The sequence below is a fragment of the Nycticebus coucang genome, chromosome 4 (assembly GCF_027406575.1).
Source record: "Nycticebus coucang isolate mNycCou1 chromosome 4, mNycCou1.pri, whole genome shotgun sequence".
Taxonomy (NCBI): Eukaryota; Metazoa; Chordata; class Mammalia; order Primates; family Lorisidae; genus Nycticebus; species Nycticebus coucang.
This window is the reverse complement of record NC_069783.1, coordinates 41,970,089-41,981,769: the sequence shown is the minus strand read 5'-3', so window position 1 is coordinate 41,981,769 and position 11,681 is coordinate 41,970,089. Positions and strand designations below refer to the sequence as shown.

Genomic DNA, 11,681 nt, shown 5'->3' with positions numbered 1-11,681 from the left:
CAAAAAAAAAAAAAGTGAGAGCCCTGTATACAAAAATAGATAAATTAGCCAGGCATTGTAGTGGGCACCTATAGTCCCAGCTACTGGGAGGCTGAGGCAAGAGGATCTCTTTCACTGGGAGTTTGAGGTGTCTGTGAGCTATGGAGCCACAGCACTCTACCTTGGGCTATAGAGTGAGACTGTCTCAAAAAAGAAAAAAAAAGAAAGAAAGAAAAAAGAAAACATATTATTGTTTCCTCAAGACACACTGTGGAAATTTAATTCAAACAACTTGTCGTTCTTTTGTTATGATCCCTTAGCATGTTTTATGCATCAAGGGAAATGTACTGATGTGTAGATGTGTACTATGGTAGCCTGCCTTCAAAGTGGCCATACAATGATACTGGCCTCTTGGTATTCATGCCCTATGTACATCCTCTCACACGTAATAGGGGCCGGGCGTGGTGGCTCATGCCTATAGTCCCAGCGCTGTGGGAGGCCGAGGCGGGTGGATTGTCTGAGCTCAGAGGTTCAAGACCAGTATGAGCAGCAGTGAGCCAGAGTAAGACCCCGTCTCTACTAACAACATCAAAAACAGCCAGCACCGCCAAAGGAAGAAGAAAATTAACAAAAAAAGGAGTACTTCAAACAAAGAAAAATGAATAAGCAAACTGAAATTAAAAAAAAAAAAGAAATAGGGCTGACCTCTATGACTAATGGGATACTGCCAAAATTTGGGATTGTGACTTCTGTGGCTAGGCTATGAACGTCACTGAAGCTTCATCTGGGTGCAGTGGTGGGTACTGAGGTGGGAGGAATGCTTAAGCCCAGGAATTCAAGTTCAGCCTGGGTAACGTAGCAAGACCTCATCTTTTAAAAATATTTGAAAAGAAAAAGGTTTTGAAGCTTCTACCTTGCTCTCTCTTGTTCATTTTGGGTAAGGCCAGCCACCATGTTATCAGATTGCTCAAGCAGCCAGTGGAGAGGCCCACATAGGGAGGAGCTCAGTACTCCTGTCAGTAAGCAGCACCAATGAATGTCATCCTGGTTGCTCACTCTCCAACCCCTTACGTGACTGTGCTCCCAGCTAACATCTGGACTACAAGCTGTAAGTGTTTAGTATTTAAAACCAGATAAATAGACATACAAATAGATAAATAACAAGCTGGGTACAGTGACTCATGCCTGTAGTCCTGGCTACTTGGGAAGCTGAGGCTAGAGGCCTAGGAGTTTGAGGTTATAGTGAGCTAAGATAGTTGCCACAGCACCCAAGTCTGGGCCACAAAGAGAGATCCTGCCTCTAAAAAAAAAAATCAAAAAATGAAAGATAAGGGCGGCACCTGTGGCTCAAAGGAGTAAGGCGCCGACCCCATATGCTGGAGGTGGCAGGTTCAAACCCAGCCCCGGCCAAAAACTGCAAAAAAAAAAAAAAAAAAAAAATGAAAGATAAGGCTTGGCCTGGTGGCTCTGGGAGGCTGAGGAGGGTGGATTGCCTGAGCTCACGGGTTTGAGACCAGTCGGAGCAAGAGTGAGACCCTGCCTCTAAAAAAATAGCTAGGCATTATGATGGATGCCTGTAGTCCCAGCTACATGTGAGGCTGAGGTAAGAGAATCACTTGAGCCCAAGAGTTGGAAGTTGCTGTGAGCTATGATGCCATATCACTGTACTGAGGGCGACAAAGTGAGACTTTGTCTCAAAAAAAAAAAAAAGTAATGGAAGTCACTGAGTTAGGGACAAACATATATGCAAATAACAAAATATCTTAGCTGTGTGTAGTGGCTCATGCCTGTAATCCTAGCACTTGGGGGCTGAGGTGGATGCATTGCCTGAGCTAGAGCAAGACCTCATCTCTAAAAAAAAAAAAAAAAAATAGCTGGTGTTGTGGCAGGCACCTGTAGTCCCAGCTACTTGGGAAGCTGAGGCAAGAGAATGGCTGAGCCCAAAAGTTTGAAGTTGCTGTGAGCTATGATGCTATAGCACTCTACCAAGGGTGACAAAGTGAGACTCTGTCTCAAAAAAAAAAAAAGAAACAAAAAACTTAACAAATAAAATATTTGTATTTGTAGCTTTAGTATATGCCTTTGTACTTCATTTTAGACATAAAACTATTAAGTCTTTTCATGAGAGATTGCTTAATTACATAAATCACCATGCAATTTTGGAGGATGAAATGGTGACTATGAAATTGGGGGAGTTTATCATGCTTTTCTTTTTTTTTTTTTTTTTTGTACAGACAGAGTCTCACTGTACCACCCTCGGTAGAGTGCCGTGGCGTCACACGGCTCACAGCAACCTCTAACTCTTGGGCTTAGAGCGATTCTCTTGCCTCAGCCTCCCGAGCAGCTGGGACTACAGGCGCCCACCTCAACGCCCAGCTATTTTTTTTGTTGCAGTTTGGCCAGGGCTGGGTTTGGCATATGGGGCCGGCGCCCTACTCACTGAGCCACAGGCGCTGCCCTTATCATGCTTTTCAATGGAAAACAATATAGTATTTGCAAGAGAACCTTACTTTTGACTGGTCAGTTGTATAGAAGTTTTGGCTGTCATAGAGACCTTCACAAATAGGTAGTAAATGTGTAGGCAGTAAGTCTTTTCTTGTGGTCTTAAAAGGTGAAAGTTTAATTCATCAAATTTCCTTGCAAATATAAAATAATTTTTAAAATTATATATGAAATTATGTCATCAAATTATTAACAAATTTCCTTTTCTAATTGAGAGGAAGACATTTTAATAGGTACATATTTATAATTCTAACCAATATTCAATAAAATATGGATATACTGATTACTTTTCATGATTTTATCTAGTTCACTTTTACTATGTAATTTAAATGTGTTTTCATTTACACTTTTTTTTTTTTTTTTGTAGAGACAGAGTCTCACTGTACCGCCCTCGGGTAGAGTGCCATGGCGTCACACGGCTCACAGCAACCTCTAACTCTTTGGCTTACACGATTCTCTTGCCTCGGCCTCCCGAGCAGCTGGGACCACAGGTGCCCGCCACAATGCCCGGCTATTTTTTTGTTGCAGTTTGGCCGGGGCTGGGTTTGAACCCGCCACCCTGGGCATATGGGGCTGGCGCCCTACTCACTGAGCCACAGGTGCCGCCCATTTACACTTTGTTATGCCAAGGATTACTAATTCTTTAAAAACTCCCTTATAGCCAGGCATGGTGGCTCATGCCTATAATCCTAGCACTCTGGGAGGCCAAGGTGGGTAGATTGCTTAAGCTCATGAGTTCAAGACCAGCCTGAGCAAGAGTGAGACTCTGTCTCTGGGTGTTGTGGCAGGTGCCTATAGTCTCAGCTTCTTAGGAGGCTGAGGGAAGTGAATCACTTGAGCCCAAGAGTTTGAGGTTGCTGTGAGCTATGATGCCATAGCACTCTACCCAGGGTGACAAAGTGTGACTCTGTCTTAAAACAAACAAACAAACAAAACAACAACCACAAAAAACCTCCCTTACCAATAAAAGATATAGTTATTTATTATAATTTTTTTTTTTTGTAGAGACAGAGTTTCACTTTTTATGGCCCTAGGTAGAGTGCCATGGCATCACACAGCTCACAGCAACCTCCAACTCCTGGGCTTAAGCGATTCTCTTGCCTCAGCCTCCCAAGTAGCTGGGACTACAGGCGCCCGCCACAACGCCCGGCTATTTTGTTGTTGTTGTTGTTGTTGTTGCAGTTCGGCTGGGGCCGGGTTTGAACCCGCCCTCGGTATATGGGGCTGGCGCCTTACCGACTGAGCCACAGGTGCCGCCCAAGATATAGTTATTTTTTAAACGATTGTGCTTCAAATTCCTGTCAGTGTTTTGAAAGGCCTTATGCAGAGAATTTAGTGGTCTCAAGTTGATAGTGCCACCAGGTACCTATCAAAGACCAAAATATCTTCTCCAAACACATCGCAATTTAAACTTTTAAAACCAAATTTGCTTTTGCCCATACCTCCCCTAGGAGTATTACAAGGAATTGCCTCTTCTTGATCTCACCGATCCCTCTCTTCCTAGTCTCTTTTAAAACCATTCAAATCTGCTCCAAGTAAACATCTGGTCCTACTACTCTGTGGTTGCCAAATTCATTCTTCCTGTCGCTCAGGCCAGAAACCTTGGAATTATCTTTGACTCTTCTTTTCCTCCTGCCAGTTATCCTATTTTTTAGGTAAGCCTTTTGGCTCTATTTATGAAACCACCTTTTTACTGAGCTAATTTGAGTCAGCGGCCGGCCGGGAGGCGGCGCAGGGAAGGGCCTGACGCTCGCACGTGGCCCCGGTGGCAGCCGGCGGACAGCGGCCCTGCCAGGGGGCGCGGCATTGGTGCCCCGGCCCCCGGGCCGGGCAGTGGTGGCCCAGGGCCCCACGTGTACTTTCAGAGCCCCCCTGGGGCTGCAGCTGAGGGCCCAGGCAGTACGGAAGTGAGATGCCAAGGGAAGGTCACCGTCAAGTACGACCCAAGGAGCTACGGAAGCGCCTCAACCTGGAGGAGTGGATTCTGGAGCTGTTCATGCGCCTCTACGACTGGCAGGAAGAGGGGATTCCAGAGCTGGAAATTGATGTGGATGAACTCCTGGACATGGAGAGTGATGATACCCGGGCTGCCAGTGTCAAGGAGCTGCTGGTTGACTGTTAAAAACCCACTGAGGCCTTCATCTCTGGCCTGCTAGACAAGATCTAGGGCATGCAGAAGCTGAGCACACCCCAGAAGAAGTAAGGGTCCCCGACCCAGGTGAACAGTGGCTCCCACAGGACAATCACAGCCTCCCAACCTCATAGCAACAGCAATACTAGGGACCCTGTGGCCAGGCCTGGTGCCATGAGCAGGGCTCCTCGTGCCCCTGGCCCAGGGACCTATTCCCCTGTCCTCAGTTTTCCACTTTTGGGTTTTTTTATTGTTATTAAACTGATGGGACTTTTTGTGTTTTTATATTGACTGCAGTGCGGGCCCTTTAATAAAAGCTAGGATATGCCTTTGGTTAAAAAAAAAAGAAACCACCTTTTACAAATTAATGAAGTGTTTTGAGGTGAGAACTGGGATAAGTGTTGGGGGTCGGAGGCCCCAGTTCCCTGAACCCAGTTGACTTGGGTTCAGTTACTCAGGTGAGCTAGAAAGTTTAATTCAGGCTTGGCAGTAATCAAAAGTAAAAACGAATGGAAACTGGAAATAAAACTGGAGTGGCACAGGCAGTGTGGATAGAAAGCAAAAGTAATGACACAGGGTTTCTCTCATTCAAGGCTGGACAAGGACCCCTATTTTGCAGGCCCCAAACAGACGTTTTTCTCCCCAGACTGTACTCTCTGAACACAAATAAGGCAGAAGAAAAGCAGTTTTTCCAGTATTTCACGTAAGTTAGGCCCCTTCAGGGAGCTGGGAACTGTATTAATTTGTTAATACCCTCATTCAGTCACTAATGAACATTAAAGTCTGTCAAATCCTGGCCAAGTGTAATTCCCCATCAGAATAAAATTCTCTGTGTCTCCAGGCAGTGCTACGCTTTTCTATTGGTCACTGATTGTCTCTAGGGTCATTGGTTACCTAGATTACTTCATATCAATATTCTTTTTTTTTTTTTTTTTTTTTGAGACAGAGCCTCAACCTGTCGCCCTGGGTAGAGTGCTATGGCATCACAGCTCACAGCAACCTCCAATTCCTGGGCTCAAGCGATTCTCCTGCCTCTCCCTCCCAAGTAGCTGGGAATACAGGCACCCGCCAAAATGCCTAGCTATTTTTTGGTTGCAGCCATCATTGTTGTTTGGCAGGCCGGGGCCGGATTCGAACCTGCCAGCTCAGGTGTATGTTGTCTGGCGCCTTAGCCACTTGAGCCATTGGCGCTGAGCCTCATATCAATATTCTTACAGGTCCTCCAAACTTCTTGGTTCAGCAGGCCAGGTTTCCTTCCCATTCCCCTGGAAAGCCATTTCTTAGTGTCCCTTCTCAGTAAGGCTCCCAAAACTCTGTAAAGGAACAGGTTTAGCCATAAATAATGATCAGCCACTGTTTACTGTTTGCTTGATAAGAGTCACTGTTCCCTTGTTTGCTTCTCTATACTTGCTACTCCGGAGTTGCATAGCCGATGGTCAAAAAGATTCTTAACTTTCTCCACATAGCTGGTGGTTGTAAAGGTCCTTAACTTTCTCCAGAGATAATGTCACCTTTTCTGAAACCTAAAAGTAGTTTCTAAGATATCTCTCAGGCTTCACATTCAGGTGGTTTGGCTGACTCCCCAACTAAGAAACTGACTCAACTGGAATTAGGACTCCAGGAATTGAAGCATCATAAGAAGGCGATTCCACCCCCCTATAATGTTGCCCTAATCTAGCCAATTAGCAAACCTAATTGCTTAATCCTTTGCCCACCAAACTTATGTTTAAAAACCCTGTCTCCCAAATTCTCAGGGATATGCAGAATGAATTTTCTATGCTATAAACCTTGCTGTCTCTGGACATTGGCTTCCTTTTGATCAGAGGGCAATGAACCTGGTTGGGCAGCAACCTTAAATTATATCCAGATTTTGTTCTCTTCCCCCACTCTCTACTGCTACCCACCTGGTCTGATGCCTTCCTGCATCTCATCAAAGTAGCTCTAGTCATTCTTTTGAAATGTAAATTAGATTCCATTACTCTTCTCAAAATGACTCCACATTTTACTTAAGAGTGAATAAGTGGCTGAGGCTCAAGTGGCTAAGGTGCCAGCCACATACACCTGAGTTGGCTGGTTCGAATCCAGCCTTGCCCGCCAACAACAATGATGGCTGCAACCCCAAAATAGCCGGGCGTTGTGGCGGGCGCCTGTAGTCCCAGCTACTCAGGAGACTGAGGCAAGAGAATCGCCTAAGCCCAAGAGCTGGAGGTTGCTGTGAGCTGTGACATCATAGTACTCTACCAAGGGTGATAAAGTAAGACTCCGTCTCTACAAAAAAAAAAAAAAAAAGTGACAATAGCCTTAAGGCCTTACATAAGCCAAACCCCCTCATTTCATTCCTTAATACTTACTCCTTTGCTTGCCTGGCTCCTGCTACCTTAGTCTCCTGGCTGTTCCCCAACAGGCAAGTTCCTGCCTTAGGACCTTCCTAGTGGTTACTTCCTCTGTACGGAATGCTTACCTCTTCCTTGGTGTCTATATTTGTTACAAATCTTTACTCAATGAAGCCTACCCTACCACCCTATTTAAAATGACAACAAATCTCCCCTATACTTTCATCTTCTATTTCCTCATTTTGTTTTCCCCATAGTATTCACACATTTGTTTATTATAGTTGCCTTCTAGACTGTCCCCTATTGTATGGGGTGACGAGTCAGATGTCAGCCCCCTATTTTGAAATGGCTCAGTCAGAACAACAACAACAAAAAACCAGGTTGGCGGGCGGCACCTGTGGCTCAGTGAGTAGGGCGCCAGCCCCCTATGCCAAGGGTGGCGGGTTCAAACCCAGCCCCGGCCAAAAACTGCAAAAAAAAAAAAAAAAAAAAAATGAAAGATAAGGCTTGGCCTGGTGGCTCTGGGAGGCTGAGGAGGGTGGATTGCCTGAGCTCACGGGTTTGAGACCAGTCGGAGCAAGAGTGAGACCCTGCCTCTAAAAAAATAGCTAGGCATTATGATGGATGCCTGTAGTCCCAGCTACATGTGAGGCTGAGGTAAGAGAATCACTTGAGCCCAAGAGTTGGAAGTTGCTGTGAGCTATGATGCCATATCACTGTACTGAGGGCGACAAAGTGAGACTTTGTCTCAAAAAAAAAAAAAAGTAATGGAAGTCACTGAGTTAGGGACAAACATATATGCAAATAACAAAATATCTTAGCTGTGTGTAGTGGCTCATGCCTGTAATCCTAGCACTTGGGGGCTGAGGTGGATGCATTGCCTGAGCTAGAGCAAGACCTCATCTCTAAAAAAAAAAAAAAAAAATAGCTGGTGTTGTGGCAGGCACCTGTAGTCCCAGCTACTTGGGAAGCTGAGGCAAGAGAATGGCTGAGCCCAAAAGTTTGAAGTTGCTGTGAGCTATGATGCTATAGCACTCTACCAAGGGTGACAAAGTGAGACTCTGTCTCAAAAAAAAAAAAAGAAACAAAAAACTTAACAAATAAAATATTTGTATTTGTAGCTTTAGTATATGCCTTTGTACTTCATTTTAGACATAAAACTATTAAGTCTTTTCATGAGAGATTGCTTAATTACATAAATCACCATGCAATTTTGGAGGATGAAATGGTGACTATGAAATTGGGGGAGTTTATCATGCTTTTCTTTTTTTTTTTTTTTTTTGTACAGACAGAGTCTCACTGTACCACCCTCGGTAGAGTGCCGTGGCGTCACACGGCTCACAGCAACCTCTAACTCTTGGGCTTAGAGCGATTCTCTTGCCTCAGCCTCCCGAGCAGCTGGGACTACAGGCGCCCACCTCAACGCCCAGCTATTTTTTTTGTTGCAGTTTGGCCAGGGCTGGGTTTGGCATATGGGGCCGGCGCCCTACTCACTGAGCCACAGGCGCTGCCCTTATCATGCTTTTCAATGGAAAACAATATAGTATTTGCAAGAGAACCTTACTTTTGACTGGTCAGTTGTATAGAAGTTTTGGCTGTCATAGAGACCTTCACAAATAGGTAGTAAATGTGTAGGCAGTAAGTCTTTTCTTGTGGTCTTAAAAGGTGAAAGTTTAATTCATCAAATTTCCTTGCAAATATAAAATAATTTTTAAAATTATATATGAAATTATGTCATCAAATTATTAACAAATTTCCTTTTCTAATTGAGAGGAAGACATTTTAATAGGTACATATTTATAATTCTAACCAATATTCAATAAAATATGGATATACTGATTACTTTTCATGATTTTATCTAGTTCACTTTTACTATGTAATTTAAATGTGTTTTCATTTACACTTTTTTTTTTTTTTTTGTAGAGACAGAGTCTCACTGTACCGCCCTCGGGTAGAGTGCCATGGCGTCACACGGCTCACAGCAACCTCTAACTCTTTGGCTTACACGATTCTCTTGCCTCGGCCTCCCGAGCAGCTGGGACCACAGGTGCCCGCCACAATGCCCGGCTATTTTTTTGTTGCAGTTTGGCCGGGGCTGGGTTTGAACCCGCCACCCTGGGCATATGGGGCTGGCGCCCTACTCACTGAGCCACAGGTGCCGCCCATTTACACTTTGTTATGCCAAGGATTACTAATTCTTTAAAAACTCCCTTATAGCCAGGCATGGTGGCTCATGCCTATAATCCTAGCACTCTGGGAGGCCAAGGTGGGTAGATTGCTTAAGCTCATGAGTTCAAGACCAGCCTGAGCAAGAGTGAGACTCTGTCTCTGGGTGTTGTGGCAGGTGCCTATAGTCTCAGCTTCTTAGGAGGCTGAGGGAAGTGAATCACTTGAGCCCAAGAGTTTGAGGTTGCTGTGAGCTATGATGCCATAGCACTCTACCCAGGGTGACAAAGTGTGACTCTGTCTTAAAACAAACAAACAAACAAAACAACAACCACAAAAAACCTCCCTTACCAATAAAAGATATAGTTATTTATTATAATTTTTTTTTTTGTAGAGACAGAGTTTCACTTTTTATGGCCCTAGGTAGAGTGCCATGGCATCACACAGCTCACAGCAACCTCCAACTCCTGGGCTTAAGCGATTCTCTTGCCTCAGCCTCCCAAGTAGCTGGGACTACAGGCGCCCGCCACAACGCCCGGCTATTTTGTTGTTGTTGTTGTTGTTGTTGCAGTTCGGCTGGGGCCGGGTTTGAACCCGCCCTCGGTATATGGGGCTGGCGCCTTACCGACTGAGCCACAGGTGCCGCCCAAGATATAGTTATTTTTTAAACGATTGTGCTTCAAATTCCTGTCAGTGTTTTGAAAGGCCTTATGCAGAGAATTTAGTGGTCTCAAGTTGATAGTGCCACCAGGTACCTATCAAAGACCAAAATATCTTCTCCAAACACATCGCAATTTAAACTTTTAAAACCAAATTTGCTTTTGCCCATACCTCCCCTAGGAGTATTACAAGGAATTGCCTCTTCTTGATCTCACCGATCCCTCTCTTCCTAGTCTCTTTTAAAACCATTCAAATCTGCTCCAAGTAAACATCTGGTCCTACTACTCTGTGGTTGCCAAATTCATTCTTCCTGTCGCTCAGGCCAGAAACCTTGGAATTATCTTTGACTCTTCTTTTCCTCCTGCCAGTTATCCTATTTTTTAGGTAAGCCTTTTGGCTCTATTTATGAAACCACCTTTTTACTGAGCTAATTTGAGTCAGCGGCCGGCCGGGAGGCGGCGCAGGGAAGGGCCTGACGCTCGCACGTGGCCCCGGTGGCAGCCGGCGGACAGCGGCCCTGCCAGGGGGCGCGGCATTGGTGCCCCGGCCCCCGGGCCGGGCAGTGGTGGCCCAGGGCCCCACGTGTACTTTCAGAGCCCCCCTGGGGCTGCAGCTGAGGGCCCAGGCAGTACGGAAGTGAGATGCCAAGGGAAGGTCACCGTCAAGTACGACCCAAGGAGCTACGGAAGCGCCTCAACCTGGAGGAGTGGATTCTGGAGCTGTTCATGCGCCTCTACGACTGGCAGGAAGAGGGGATTCCAGAGCTGGAAATTGATGTGGATGAACTCCTGGACATGGAGAGTGATGATACCCGGGCTGCCAGTGTCAAGGAGCTGCTGGTTGACTGTTAAAAACCCACTGAGGCCTTCATCTCTGGCCTGCTAGACAAGATCTAGGGCATGCAGAAGCTGAGCACACCCCAGAAGAAGTAAGGGTCCCCGACCCAGGTGAACAGTGGCTCCCACAGGACAATCACAGCCTCCCAACCTCATAGCAACAGCAATACTAGGGACCCTGTGGCCAGGCCTGGTGCCATGAGCAGGGCTCCTCGTGCCCCTGGCCCAGGGACCTATTCCCCTGTCCTCAGTTTTCCACTTTTGGGTTTTTTTATTGTTATTAAACTGATGGGACTTTTTGTGTTTTTATATTGACTGCAGTGCGGGCCCTTTAATAAAAGCTAGGATATGCCTTTGGTTAAAAAAAAAAGAAACCACCTTTTACAAATTAATGAAGTGTTTTGAGGTGAGAACTGGGATAAGTGTTGGGGGTCGGAGGCCCCAGTTCCCTGAACCCAGTTGACTTGGGTTCAGTTACTCAGGTGAGCTAGAAAGTTTAATTCAGGCTTGGCAGTAATCAAAAGTAAAAACGAATGGAAACTGGAAATAAAACTGGAGTGGCACAGGCAGTGTGGATAGAAAGCAAAAGTAATGACACAGGGTTTCTCTCATTCAAGGCTGGACAAGGACCCCTATTTTGCAGGCCCCAAACAGACGTTTTTCTCCCCAGACTGTACTCTCTGAACACAAATAAGGCAGAAGAAAAGCAGTTTTTCCAGTATTTCACGTAAGTTAGGCCCCTTCAGGGAGCTGGGAACTGTATTAATTTGTTAATACCCTCATTCAGTCACTAATGAACATTAAAGTCTGTCAAATCCTGGCCAAGTGTAATTCCCCATCAGAATAAAATTCTCTGTGTCTCCAGGCAGTGCTACGCTTTTCTATTGGTCACTGATTGTCTCTAGGGTCATTGGTTACCTAGATTACTTCATATCAATATTCTTTTTTTTTTTTTTTTTTTTTGAGACAGAGCCTCAACCTGTCGCCCTGGGTAGAGTGCTATGGCATCACAGCTCACAGCAACCTCCAATTCCTGGGCTCAAGCGATTCTCCTGCCTCTCCCTCCCAAGTAGC

The 11,681-nt window shown here is 45.5% G+C and overlaps 1 pseudogene; it reads left to right on the top strand.

Moving 5' to 3' along the window:
* Window positions 1-4,786: 4,786 nt before the first annotated feature.
* Window positions 4,787-10,836, top strand: LOC128584290 (protein phosphatase 1 regulatory subunit 14B-like; annotated as a pseudogene).
* The last annotated feature ends 845 nt before the right edge of the window (window positions 10,837-11,681 follow it).